At 37.2% G+C, this 14333-nt stretch overlaps 1 protein-coding gene across 2 annotated transcripts in view; it reads left to right on the forward strand.

Annotated features, from left to right (window-relative positions):
- The window catches only part of LOC131691417 (uncharacterized), a 68073-nt gene that overhangs the window by 14526 nt on the left and 39214 nt on the right, over positions 1-14333 (forward strand). For both annotated transcript variants that reach the window (XM_058977788.1, XM_058977787.1), the window contains exon 2: positions 7877-7908. The gene's annotated coding sequence lies outside the window, so the exon portion shown is untranslated. The remainder of the gene's footprint in view (positions 1-7876; positions 7909-14333) is intronic.

Here is a 14333-nt window from a genome sequence, read left to right on the forward strand (position 1 = left end):
TCGTTGACGACTGTCATTTCGGCTGTTATCGTGGATCAGCTGTATTAGTTACGGCGTCATTTATGTTTTCGCGTGTTGTACTGTGAAAACGCATTGTTTTTCGTCCTCTGTACAGTATATTTAATCAATGTAAAAAATGTCAAGCGATTTTTTTCTTCCGTAAAAATTTATGCTGAACATGAGTTTTGTATTGGTTCTTCGATATTTTTGTTGTTGACATCAACATGAAACATACGCTGGGGGCACGATAGGTCAGCCGTTTGGCGGCACTATAGGTCACTACTGATCGTCTCATAGCCAATCAACCACGAGAGCCGGAATGAAAAATTTCAATTCCACACTCTGGTGACGACGAGGACTCCGAAGAAGCCATTCGCAAGTACAAAGCCAGACGCAGCTGCCGAAACAACATGTTTTTTTTTTCAACATTTCCTTTCGCCGTTTTATGATTTTTCACATCATTTGCCATTTCTCATTTTCTTACCTGAATGACTTCAAGTTATTTTTTAAATAATCTGCAGTATTAGGGTTAATGATCTTGAGTGGGACTTTCTATTGTTTTTTCAAAAGCAATTCCAATATATCCTTCGATTTTGCTTTCAAGATTTCAGTGTTGTAGAAAAACACGGTTTAGATTAAAAGCTTAACTAATGAAGTTTGTTAATTGATTGGTTGAACTATAATTATCCATTTTAATTAGGCCACAATAATCAATTTTTGTATATATGTATAATAATCTTCAGTAAGATTATGCTCACCTAGAATGGGATTAAGAATAACTTTGATTGGTACTAGGTATGGACTTCAATTGTTTAGCTTGTCTCAACATATAAAAAATTGTAAGTAAGGCGCCAGCAGTAAAAAATTGAACAATAATGATATTTTTAAAATTATTTAGGTATTACAGTGGCACGTGATTTTTCATGAAATCTGAAATTCAGTCATTTTAAAATTCATATTCTGTCGGGCTCGGACAATATTTACACACTCAATTCGGCTCGGCAACTTCTCAACAGCCGTGTAATCAGTAAATTTAGAAACTGATATCTCAGTAAAGTGAGATTTGTTAGCTGATTTTCGGTGAAATATTTTCCGACTATCAGCTATGAAACGTCACTTTTACTGAGATCTCAGTCAAAAACCTCAGCTGTTGAGATTTCGTCAAAAGATGCGAAAAAAGCTGAGATTCGGCAGAAAAAATTAATTGTGTAGTTAATAATATTTTGCAGCTATGCTAGCCTTGGCCTCTGTTTTGTGGAGCAAAAAGTTTCCTCTTCGCAGCTACTGGTTTTCTCTCGACTGCAGCTTCAACTTCCAAGGTCTTCAAGCGCTTTCGTGCGGATTTCAAATGCATCGTTTCCAATAGTAAATCATTTTTAGCATCAAGTAATTTCTTTTCGCGTTCGGCTTCAGCTATTTTTTCTAAATTTTGTTTCTTGTTTAGCCACTTGTTCTTGAAATTCAGACATCACTCCATAAGACACCTTCAAACCTTTCCTTTGACGAATATTAGTAGTCACAACGGATGGAGACATTAAAACGTCGTTAGATTTCAGAGACCTAGATGTTGGATCTCTACTGGCTCAATTATGTTGAGCTGTTGATTTATGATCACTATATTTAATAACTTTGAAGGTTCATTAACTTGTAAATGAAAACGCAGGTTATCTATTGCTTCATGAGCTTTCGATACAAGTTTTCGTGTGTTTTTATCAACTACCCTACTACTCGGAGTGTTCGGTGAATGATTCTAATAATTGAGATCTTGATCAAATGATCTGTTGACTAAATCCAAAATATTTTTTCCTTCTTGGGTATCGAAACATACTAATTTAGAAGAAGGGCAATTATCGAATCTACCAAAAGTCGTATGTGTTGTATCGGTTTCAATTGGTGACACATCTGCTTCTGGACGACGTTTTTCAGGATCAGAATGTCCACCAGCTGGACTGTGGTTGGTCAACGATTTCCAAAGCGTCGGGAGATAGTTCGATGGTGTCTATCTTTCGTGTCAAACGGCCAACTTTTACGATATTATTGTCAATTGGCTGAAGTCCAGTGGAACGCCTAACATTGACAATGGCTTCCTTTTTAAGGATATCATCATTAGTCTTCTGGAGTTTACTTTACTTCATGCTCATAGCACCATTTGTATAACTTCAGGGAATGTCCTGAGTATCCATCAACTAGTAGTAAAATGGGTCTTTGAGCCCCCATTTCAATCCATCGAGGATGCAAACGTTGCGTAACAAAGAAATAACACGCAGCTCCTTTCATCCATCCGGAAACTGTTCGTTTGAACCCAAAGTTCGCACCGATGGAGCCCGATGCACTGGCAGCAGCAAACAAATCATTAAAGTATTCCTTAAAAGTGAGAAGTGGCGTAATGAAGTTCCCATCAGCGCTAACAGTATATGTGCAAATAATATTTTCTTTTGGCTTGCCCTGTTCGACATTGTAAACAGTATTGGCACCTCGTCTGGCGTGAACAGTTTTCGGAACTGGATTCATAAGGAATGCTGCTCAGCATTCCATCTCGAGCAAATTGACTATATAGATAGTCAAAATATCGTACAATACGGTCAGCGGTCAGACCGGAAGATGCCTTGCCAAGTGGTTCAGGCGTTCGCTTCGAAATCTTGGGATTCCGTTTAAAAAACCCCTTCAACCATCTTGATGATGGTGTACCTGTTTTAAAGAATTTTCCTTCGAGTGAAGCGAGTTCCCTTGCTGTTTCTAAAATCTCTTTCGCGGTTTTTGGACAACCAGATCCAGCGCAAAATACTATATTTCATGAGATGTAGTTAACACTTTCTGTTTACCGGCTTTGTATGTTATCCTTTAGGTTTATAGCTTGGCGTCGATGTTGGAACGTTGTATTTTTTGTGGGCTTTATAAGCTGTTAATGTTCCACTTTTTATGACATCCAACACAATTTGTAGTGATTCCTGACGGTATTTCTTCGACACCAATTTGTTCATCCTTGAAGAAAAGTGAAAACTATTTGTTCATCTTTGAATAATATAATATATTTTCCAAACTTTTCACGTTGGCTGGTAACATTTAACTTTTAATAATCGTTTAAACCCTATCCCTCTTTCAGTTTTGCGTTTTCACATCTATTTTCCTGCGTTAAATAGAAATGTGTATAAACGAAAAAGTGCAATTCTCAAAATGTGGCTCCTCTATCGGTGAATCGTAAAAGTTTCTAGTGCTACTCAACAGCTTTAGTAGTGCGATACAAAATAAAAAAGCAACCATCCGTTTTTTTGGAAAGCTAATATATAACGATTCTCAGAACTTCTTTACAATTTTCAACGAAACAGTATACGTGTACACTTACATTAAAATCTATCTATTTTCTTGCGTAAAACCCCAGTAAGAACTGCATCAACAAATCAAAGGGCCAATTGTGTCAGAATGAGAAGCAATTTGATTTCATGAAATTAATTAATTAAAGTTTACTTATTGTAAAACATATTAATTGAAAATAATAGTGACGATTATAAGAGCGCTGTCAAAATTTTTATTCAATATAATTGTGTATTCTAGGTTTTTTTTAATAATTCCATTTATGATTAGTTTTCGTATAGTCTCAATCAAAGTTATTTACCCTAATAGGAGAACATGGGGAGACTTGGCGAATAGTAGTTCGTGTTCTATTAGGTTCCTAAATTTTTTCAAAAATATTTTTATTTTTGTTTCGGTTCCTTAAGATAATTTTGAAAGTTTGGAATGATAAATCCTTTCTTTATAAAAAAAATATTCTGCTACTAATAAATTTGCATTAAATGATGTAATTTTTTATCAAAATTTCTATGGACGTATCTACTCGACTAATAATTACTTTCAAAGTACTCGTACATTATTTTATTTTTTATGATTTTACATAAATCGGAATCTTGAAATAGTTATTACTAAATGTAGCAAACCCGCTACGACTGTAAGCACAGTGACAATAGTCTAATAAAAATCTATCCCGGCATTCGAAAGGCAAACAGAGCTGAACAGCAGCAATCATCATTAAGAATGACGCTAATCGTTGACAGGTTTTCAGTGGTGATCTTGCGTGGCTTAATTTTTGTCAGTTGTCACGGTAAAGATGGACACGTCTATCATTACCAGGACACATGTTAGTGAACTCGGGTGATTCGTAGTTATACTGCCTAAGCTCGACCCTCATTAACAGAAGACAAAGATTAAGCCTGTTCTAATGACCCTGCCACTTCTAGTTTTCCGATCTGTTTACTTCACATCCTTGCTCTCACTTGAGTACTATGGCTATAATTTTCATAACTTTCCCTACCCAGTAATCTCTAGCTAATTGAATGTCGTTAAAATGTAAAAAAGAAAATGTGACTAACATAGTCGAAATAAAAAAGGAAAAAAACAGTTATTACTAAAATTTGTACGATATTCAACGCAATAACTAATGTTGGGGAGACTTGACCAAGTGGCAATAAGCTGATAAAAAATTTCTGATATTTACTAGGCTGTGTACTTGTAATATTAAAAACAAAAAAATTCCACATCAAACATCAGTCTATCTTTTTTGGTACTAGTAAACAAATTTAGCAGTAGTATGGCTGATTTTTTTAATTCGTTTATTTGATAAGGCACGTTTACATTAGCTTAAATGTGCCAATTTTGTTTCGTTTTATATTTTAAATTACTTAAAACTAGGGGATTACATATTGATTTTTTTATATGAAACTAATGAGATTTTGTTTATCTTATATATCTACGCAAGGGGGTAATATAATTTTCGTGAGATTAGCTGGGTCATTTAGTTTTTATGGCAATATGGTTTGACATTTTTATCAGTTAGATTATTGGAGCAAATAATGTTTAACTAAGGGGGACAATTTTTACAACTATCTTAAAAGTAGAAAAAAAACTAGAGAGCGTGATTGAATTTTGTAAAGATTCGGGGACATTAATTAGAGTTATTTTTATGTGGTGTTGGGCATTTTCAACGAGATTATGTAATATAATAGTTAAAACTAGAAGAGAGAGAGAGAGGAATAGCTAAATGCTTCGGGAAGATATTTGGGGGTGGGGGGTAGGAGTGTTACTTCTGTGTGTAAGAGTCGGGGGAGGGAGGGTGAACAAAGATGGCGGAGGGAGAAAATTATTTCAGTTTCAGGCATCGGGAGGTCAACGGATGGATTACAGACTCGGGTGGCCTTCATCAGGAAGAATCATGTACTGGGACGCCGGGTGGTCCTCCTCAAAATGGCAGGGGTTTCTCCAGACGATTTCGTAGTACGGCTCAGATGTGGATCGGCTACATTTCGAGTTGTGCGTGTAATGTTCATTAGAGTGGGACATGGTTATATGAAAAAAATAAAATTTCGCTCCGAGTAACTTTTTGGGTCCCATTTAGCTCCCAGAACAACTCTGCAAATTTTTAGTTCGATCGGTGAAACTATATTTTTGCGCCCACGGTTTAAAGTTTACATGGGATTTCGTATGGGGAAAACGTCTTTTGCAAATTAATTCTTCCAAGAGTCACCCGTTACCTCCTAAAAATAAATGGATATCTGATATTTATAGGAAATTTGTCATGGAAATAAAGTCTAGAAGACTGCAAAACAATCTGATGCTTGTGGAAAAAGTTATTAAGCAAAAACCGATTGATGCCCTGAAGAATAATGAAAATTTTACTTTTCATAGCATCACTGCTGCTGATGGTCGAAATATATACAAAATTTTTAATTTTCTCTTTTTATATACAAAAGAAGACTCAATTTATCCCTCAAAACTCTTGCGAAGTGGCCAAACAGTATGGGAAAATGATTTAGACACATTAAGAGAATATCAAAACACAATTGCATACAATTGGACAACCAACAACAGTGGTGCTAGAAAAAACGAATATTTTATCCATCGTCAGAGCATCAATTGGTTTCAGCTTAATAACTTTTTTCGTAGTTTTCGAGACTTTGTTTCTGTGTTAAATTTCCTACAAAAGCCACATAACGGTTTATTTTTAGGAAGCAATGGGCGACTCCTGGAGGAATTATTTTGTGAAAGTTAATTTTCCCATATAAAATCCCATGTAAACTTTGAACAGTGGGCGCAAAAATATAGTTTCAGGGATCAAGCTAAGAATTTGCACAGATGTTCTAGGACCCAAATGGTACCCAAAAAGAAATCTTGTCCCACCCTAATGTTCATGCTGTAGGTCCCGTGTTTGTTGGCTCATTCGACAAAGATGTTTTGTGTCGCCTAGGAGTCACATCAAACCGTGGTACAGGTGGAAGAGAGCGCTTCTGAGAACGATACGGAAAATAAGAAGGGGCAGTTAAATTTGTACATTGATGGTTTTTACGAAGGTGTAACTTTCGAGGGTTCTCCGATGTTCCATCCCGAGCAATGAAAAAGCGAACTCTTTAGCTAAGGTGGGTGCCCCAGAAGGTGACGTTTATGAAAGACCAATTTCCTTTAGCGAATTACTATTAATTCGCTAAAGCAAATTGGTCTTTCATAAACGTCACCTTCTGGAGCACCCATCTAAGCTAAGGAGTCCGCCTTCTCATTTCCCGGGATCGAACAATGAGAAGGGACCTACAGACCTACCAAAGTAATTGGGAAAGACTTGTCAGATAAAGCACTCAGTAGCTCCCGTATTTTCCACAAAAAATAGGAGGAGTGCTTTCCATGATTCATCGTGCGAATAGCTTCAATAGAACTGAGGTTATCCGAAACGATGATATAATGGGCTGCGGGTAAGGTGTCATTGACTCCAAGGGTATACTGAATAGCAGCTTGTTCTGCTGCGTAAACTGAAGCAGGGTCACTGAGTTTGTAGGAAGCGGTGAACTTTTGATTGTAAATACCGAAGCCAGTGGACCCTTCGAGGTTTGATCTGTCAGTATAAAACGTCTTAGAGCAGACTTAGACTTCTCGGAATTTATTGCAAAAAAATGTTTGGAAGCACTTGCGGGCGTATGTGATCTCGTCTTTCATGGACGTGTCAAAGAAAACAATAGATTCAGAAGTATTCAAGAAATGGACACGGTTGGGATTGTAAGAAGGATTCATATTCTAATTTTTTGCACAAAATTTGTAAACAAATTCTACTCATTCTGCTAATCTATTCGTGATAAACATGTTTGCTTCTCTTGCTGGTAGTTAGAAAATAACAAAGTACCTGTGTGTGAAATTGCTAGTATGCCTGTCATTTAAAGTAAGGTTTTTAGTAAAGGTAATGCTATTCTAGGGCCGCTCAAAATTATTTCATATTCTCGTCTTGAAAATAATCGTTATTTTCGAGTTCTTTATTTTTTTATTTTTTTGGTTAAAATATTGTTAGAACTTAATATATTTCTAGACATTTTTTGCTATTCCTCGTTACGATATTCGTAAAACGCATTTTGAGTACCTAATGAATCTTTTAGATGTCATAGCCTCAATCAAACTGTATTGTTACTTTTCATTTTACTCTAATAGAAGAAATCAAATAAAGATAGTTATGGCCCCAAAGGCGAATGGTCAAGTGGTTAAAGCCCCATTAAACAACAATAAGTTACGGCCCAGTTATAGTCATATCTTTTGGCGCTATCTCGGACTGAAGAATTAGTGCATGCCCTTCAAGCGATTATTTATACAAAGCTATCCTATGTTACAAGCACTATAGGTTACCATAGGAGTCACTGAAGTGTATAAGACCAATAAACTTCAAAAGCCTCTTATTTGAAATATAAGAGAACGAGAAGTAAGATACGTAATAAACTATATGGCAAAATATTTCGAATCGTCATTGTATAAACTAATCATATCTTTAAGCGCACTACATGCGTTTCCACCTTTATTAATAATATCATTCATCTTCGCGCATTGTCTAATAATGTACCCCTTTCTTCAATTCCAGCATTAACTCGTGTGAAAAGTGGCCTATCTGGGGTAAGTCAATTGGCGCATATCACACCGTGTATTAATTTTTCAATCAAGAGCTCTCCATATAAGATCAAAAACCATCCAAAATTCACTTCAAAGACACGTCAGCAAGAATTAGTGCTATCAGTCTCAAGAGGCTGCACTACACTCAAGTGAAAAAGTCGCGATTACATCTCACATTTCCGCAGGGAGAAGCAAATTTCCTTCAATCCCACAGCAGCCCAGTCATTGCTTCCTCTGCTTCTACTCACATAAAAACAGTCCAGTCGTCTGCTGAATATATCTTTATCCCGAGAGTACTAAGGAAAAAAATCCACTGAATGCAGCTAGACTGTACTTTGTGGCAAAAACAGTGCACTATGTTATCGACTTGTCCCGACGTCATTACATTTCCACCAGGACGGACTCAAGCGCCAAGCTACATTCAACTCTATTTACATCAAAGCCGACAGTTTTAATTTTAATTTTCCACTCTCTTTATCTATGCAACACTTTGTGGTGGCTGCTAGCTATGATTTTTTTTCTCACTGTACAAACTGCCCCGCCGGCGAAACGTCGCGTCGCATCGGCACTCCCGCGCGCGAATTTCCATGCTTTTTTGTGCACACTCGCGCGATATTATGCACAGTGCAATCTTCGTTCTGATTCTGAAATCTGCATCTTTTCAAGATATTGCGCATGAGGGATGTCTGCTATCCGCCGGAAAATGTAATGAAATGGTTTGGTCATGTTACCTGGAATGATATTCTGAACAAGTCTAAAATTATGTGTATCCCTAAAATAGCTTTTATGCCGGTGGCTCAAATTCATCTGATATGCAGTAGGGGTTTTACCCTCTGTGTCAGATTCCGCGGAGTGTCTAGATTCCGCAGATACGGCTGTAAGTAAAGGTCCTTCAAATACGGCTTCAGACACCTGACGCGACCGGGTTCAGGAGGTGGGATGGCGAGATACTCGCCTGGTACTGGTTAGTTTGATTCACAACTCCCGCACATAGGATTAGATTATTCTAATTCAAAGCGAGGTTAAAGCCGCTATAATCGGAAGAAAAAGACCGGGTAGAAATACTGATCAGTTCAAGGAAACGGGACAACCAAATGCATCACGTTCGTATTGAAAGCGAAACAGGTGGTTGAATTTGCGTATTCATGGCAGGGTCGAATTAAGGCTATTCGGAATCATTCAAACATCTATGGAGAGCTACTAATTTTATTACGAGGATGATTGATCCCATATCTTGTTTGCTATACTATGTATAAGTAATAACGAGTAGAGGTGTGCGCCGTGCCGCCGATTTCAGGTAAAAATCGGCGGCGCGCCAGCGTCACGCCGATGTGCTTACTATTTTTACATGCAATCGACGGCGCGGCGCACACCTCTAATAACGAGGAAACACGGGAAAACATTATTAATAAATTCTCGAAAGAATCATGATTTCGTAAAATGAGCCATTTACGAAAATCATGGCCAAGCTCTCAAAATATGTAGTTTCACTTAAATGTTTGGTAGGACTACTGTGGTTGAATCCGGAATATGTTTAGTTTGTTTATAACAATAATACATAATTTTGGGATACACTGATTTTTACATCATCGCGATATCGTATTCAAGAGTTTACTATCGAATTTTTTTGAGTAATGTGATACGCGTTCAAGATTTCAGGACTTGAGAAACGGTTCTCGAAATTTCGGGTTTAATCGTGACACTTCATTCATAAATTCACTGTTGGATTTTTCGGACGAAATAATGTGATTCAAGTTCTGAATTTCAGAAATTTTGTCATCATTTTCGTAATTTTATGTTAAAGTAGGTCGTTAAATTTTATTCATGAATTTACTATCGGATGTATCCGACAGAGTTATGTGTTTCATATTCATGAATTCAGGAGCTTTGTCACGATTATCGTAATTTCCCTTTGCGTCATCGTGGTATGTTATTCTAACGTTTACTATCAGATTTTTACGCAGAGTAACGTGACAATATGAAAGTATAACCGATCGGCTGTATCTTATAGTCGTGTGAACTATTTCACAAACATTGTTTGTATCTCTGTAACACATTTTTGACGCACAGAGCAGTTTTCGTTTTCTTCTTGGACATCACACTGAACCCTATCGAATGAATAACGATGTTCGACGTTCTATTAGTTTCCTTATATCTACTGGTCGTATCTATGACTGATAACTAGCAGCTATACACGACTATGTTATACACTCAGGTTTTTATGCGGTTTTTGACGAGATTTTTTTACGCGGATTTTTGAATTCACACGGTTTTCATTTACGCGGATTTTTGAATTTAAATCGGATTCTTAAATTTACTTACGCAAATTTTAAAATTTACGCGGTTTTCATTTACGCGGATTTTTAAATTTATGCGGTTTTCATTCACGCGGTTTTTGTTATTTACGCGGCCTGTATCCCTCGCGTAAAAAACCTAGGTGTATGCCATGAAAGAGTTCATGAAACAAAATAAATTCATAAATAATATTTCAAATTGCACGAAATAATTCACGTGAAAATTTCACGACCATGTACGAAGACAGATCGCGAATAATATACTTTCAAATCAAAAACAAGTTCATGAATCCATGGATAATATTCAATGATTTTGTGAATCATTTCGCGAGCTTCACTGTGAAACGTAACTAATATGGGGGATTCCCTGAGAAATTGGCCGACGGCAAAATACGACCATCGCCGATTCGAACGGAACATTACAGTTGTGTTCGGTTCATGAAACTAAATCTGATGTTTCTGAATTTTACCGGCAACTGAATTTTACCGGCATTCTATTTCCAGTTTGCTCCTGAGAATTCTCCACGTTCAACAAGGTACTTTTAAGAAAAATTAATTGAAGAATTATAGAGATATCTGCACCTGAAAATGGTTAAATTTAATATGAATAACAAAATGCGCTAGAACCCCAACTTCTCGTATTCTGACAAAGGTCGCAAAAATCACGTTCGATTTCTGAGATATTGCCCCTGTTCTGTTCATGTAGTTCTGAGTTTTGGGCATTTGCTCGAAGAATAGTGACAACTGAATCGATCTAATGGACGATTGAAAATTTTGCTCCGTATAAGTCTCGCGAACATTACGGATTCATTACCATACATCAAAGAGTCTTCCGATATTATTGTAAAGAATTGGCGTACGAATTGGCTACAAAGAGCGCTGCGACTGACTTCGTTCGTCGAGAACTAGTTTTGCCACTGTTAATTAACACACACATTCTTGGGCTGCATCCGAACATGCCAACCATTGGCGTATATGTCAAACAAAAACTTTTTTTTCCAGAAGCGAGTCAGAAAATGTTGCATAATTACAAGCACAATTGCATATTTCCAAACACAATTATAGTTTTCTAGTCGAGGCACTGACTGAACCTACGGGATCCAAAACTCAAGGTATTGCAATTGTTCCTAACCCAGCATTGTAAAGGGATCATCCATAAATGACGTAGCATTTTTTGAGTGATTTTTAACATCCCCTCCCCCATTGTAGCATTTCGTCACAAACCCCTAAATACCCCCGTGGTAATTACGTAGCTTGACGGTAAACCTCACTCCCCCCGTAAAAAATTAAAAAAAAAAAAAAAACCTGTTTTAATCCACCTAGCGGTGCAATTGTGCCTTTCTCATTTCTCTAAACTATAGCACGGAGGCTTTTTATGTTCAACATAGTTGTGGAAATGTCCATTACATTCTTAGTACACTTTGCATTTATACACAATAGCTTGCCAGCCACGAACTTGATGAGCTACGTGTCGACGGTGAAACACTTGAAACAAAAAAATATCGTACTTCATTAGCCTAATCAGTATTAGATCAATGTTATCTGCTTGCTAACTCATTTTGTCATGCGGGGGTGGGTATGTGAGGTGGGCGAAAGTTCCATGAACGATCGACTCCCCAGCTTAAATTGGTTTGCTTTGTGATATAGTGATGGTTTAAAGATGATGGGGTTGATGGGGAGGGGTATGAGGGCTGAGGGGTGATTTAAGGAGATTTTTAAGAGAGGGGAGTGAACGGTAGAGGGGGGGAGGGGTGTAACCCCTCTCCTTAAACCATCAACTACGCCCCTGTTAAAATCCAGAAACCTTACGCGAGTCAAAAAAAAATATTGGCCGGGATTAGGTTGACGTTTTTCAGAGTGATTGCATAACCTTTCTATATGAGAAAGGCAAAGATGTGCCAAAATCCAAAAAAAGTGAATAGTCGTCAAATTTTTTTTCGAGTTTGCATCAAAGCTCGACGTTTCATGCACCTTGAAGACATTTAGCATCAAAAATAAAAACTCTATTTTTAATTTTTCCTATAGTTTATATGAGAAATTTCTGTGTGGCCGCACTCTTAAACCCGTAATTCCGGAACAAGAATTCCGATCGATCCAAAATTCAATAGCAGCCGATGGCAAGGTTGCACCTTTCATTTGAGACTAAGTTTGGGTAAATTGGTCCAGCCATCTCTGAGAAAAATGAGTGACATTATTTGACACATACGCACATACATACACACACACATACACACACATACACACACACATACACACATACATACACACATACACACACACATACAGACTTTTTCCGATCTCGACGAACTGAGTCGAATGGGATATGATACTCGGCCCTCCGGGCCGGGATTAGGTTGACGTTTTTCAGAGTGATTGCATAACCTTTCTATATGAGAAAGGCAAAACGATGTCAGTTAGATGAAACGGGTAATGCTACGTAGCATGACATGACCCCTTACCCCCCTGTCGTCACACATCATCACAAAATAAAAAATTCCCCCATCCCCTACATAATGCTACGTCATTTAACGATGATCCCTAAAGAGCTACAGGCTTTATCAATATGGTTCATATTTTCTTCCTGAGAGAAGCATCCAAGCTTACCTAAAACATACTGCACAATATGGTAAAATTAGGATTATTACCTCAGTTTGAAACTAACTGGAAATAGTAGTGTTGATGTGTATTGCATCAACTTTAAATACCTTTTTTTAACATTTTGTTCCAAATTTGAATAATAAAAAGCTACCATATACGGCGAGATCCAGCAAAGTTGCGTGAGCAATATTACAAAACAAGATTCCTAGCTATTCAAAAAACATTCAAACTCTTTCGATCTTGTCCGATCCACAAATTCCAAGCGATTTGAACTTGTTGCATTTTTTACAAATCCGAGGTACATCGAAATCCTTAAGGACCAAATACTATACATAATTGGGAAAATGTATTTCTATGAATATGCGCAGACACGTCGCTTTTCTTCTCCCTGTTCCGCTGATGATATATTTATGCAACTGGAAAAACAAATGTATTCACAAAGATCACCTCTAAATTACTAGTAGTCGAAAGGATATTGAAAATTACTCCTCTGTGCGCCACACTTTTCCTTTCCATAAGGTCCGTAGCCAGGATTTTGTTTCGGGAGGGGCTAAGAATACAATATGTAATTTTAATAGTGTTTATGATTTGAGATGACCGAGCACACAGCACCAGAAAATCTAATGATATTTCGAAACATCGTTGCTGTCTAAGCCTATGTATTTGCGAGCAACTTAAAGACTTAATCACTCGCAACACGACTCAATGTGCTAGGTTAACGAAGCCGTGGATCTATCATATATTTACAATGCGTAAAACTTAAAACAAAAAGTGGAAATCCGACAGATCACGCACACGCAATTTGCTATTTGCTGTGAATATCTTTTTTCATCTGGGAGGAACAAGGGCTTCTTCGCCTACTGTATCTTGGCGGTCATCCAAATCACTCTCCATGTCGTTATCGTTATCGTTAACGCTGTGATGGTGTTCGTGTTCAGATGTTCTTTCTTGTCTCAACTTACGGATCACAAACTGTCTTTGATATTAGCTTCCTGCCGGCTGTTTATTTGGGGGTACCGTACGCAGATTACGTTTTGATGTCTCTACTGTTTCATCATACATTGCGCCTGTGTGTATATACAGTCATGTAAAGAGACTAAAATGTTGCTACTGATAGTAACATTGAGTTCTTTATGATAAAATCATCTAAGAACAATGATGGAAGCAAAAATTGATACAAATTAATGTGACCATTGAACTTATATGTGATCGGCATCTGACCAAAAGAGACGACTGAATCACGTAGCTTATTTTAAAGGGAGGTTTTCAAGTAAACTCAATTTAGTTGAGGAACGACCTAAGTACGGGTTAAAATCTTCAAATCTGACGTAATAGTGCGATCTCAAACTCTGAGATCGATTTTTTAGTCCTTTTTTCCACTTAAAGGCTTCATTAAAAATAGTGAATACAAAGAATTGATAGATTTTATAGGTTTCCTCGAATGAAACAGGGGTTCTTTCGACAAGTCAAAAGTTTTTGAATTGAACCATTTCCCAATGATATTGCACGCAGTTTTGAAAAATCGTGTTTTGAGAT

This window comes from Topomyia yanbarensis, chromosome 3 (assembly GCF_030247195.1).
Source record: "Topomyia yanbarensis strain Yona2022 chromosome 3, ASM3024719v1, whole genome shotgun sequence".
NCBI classification, from domain to species: Eukaryota; Metazoa; Arthropoda; class Insecta; order Diptera; family Culicidae; genus Topomyia; species Topomyia yanbarensis.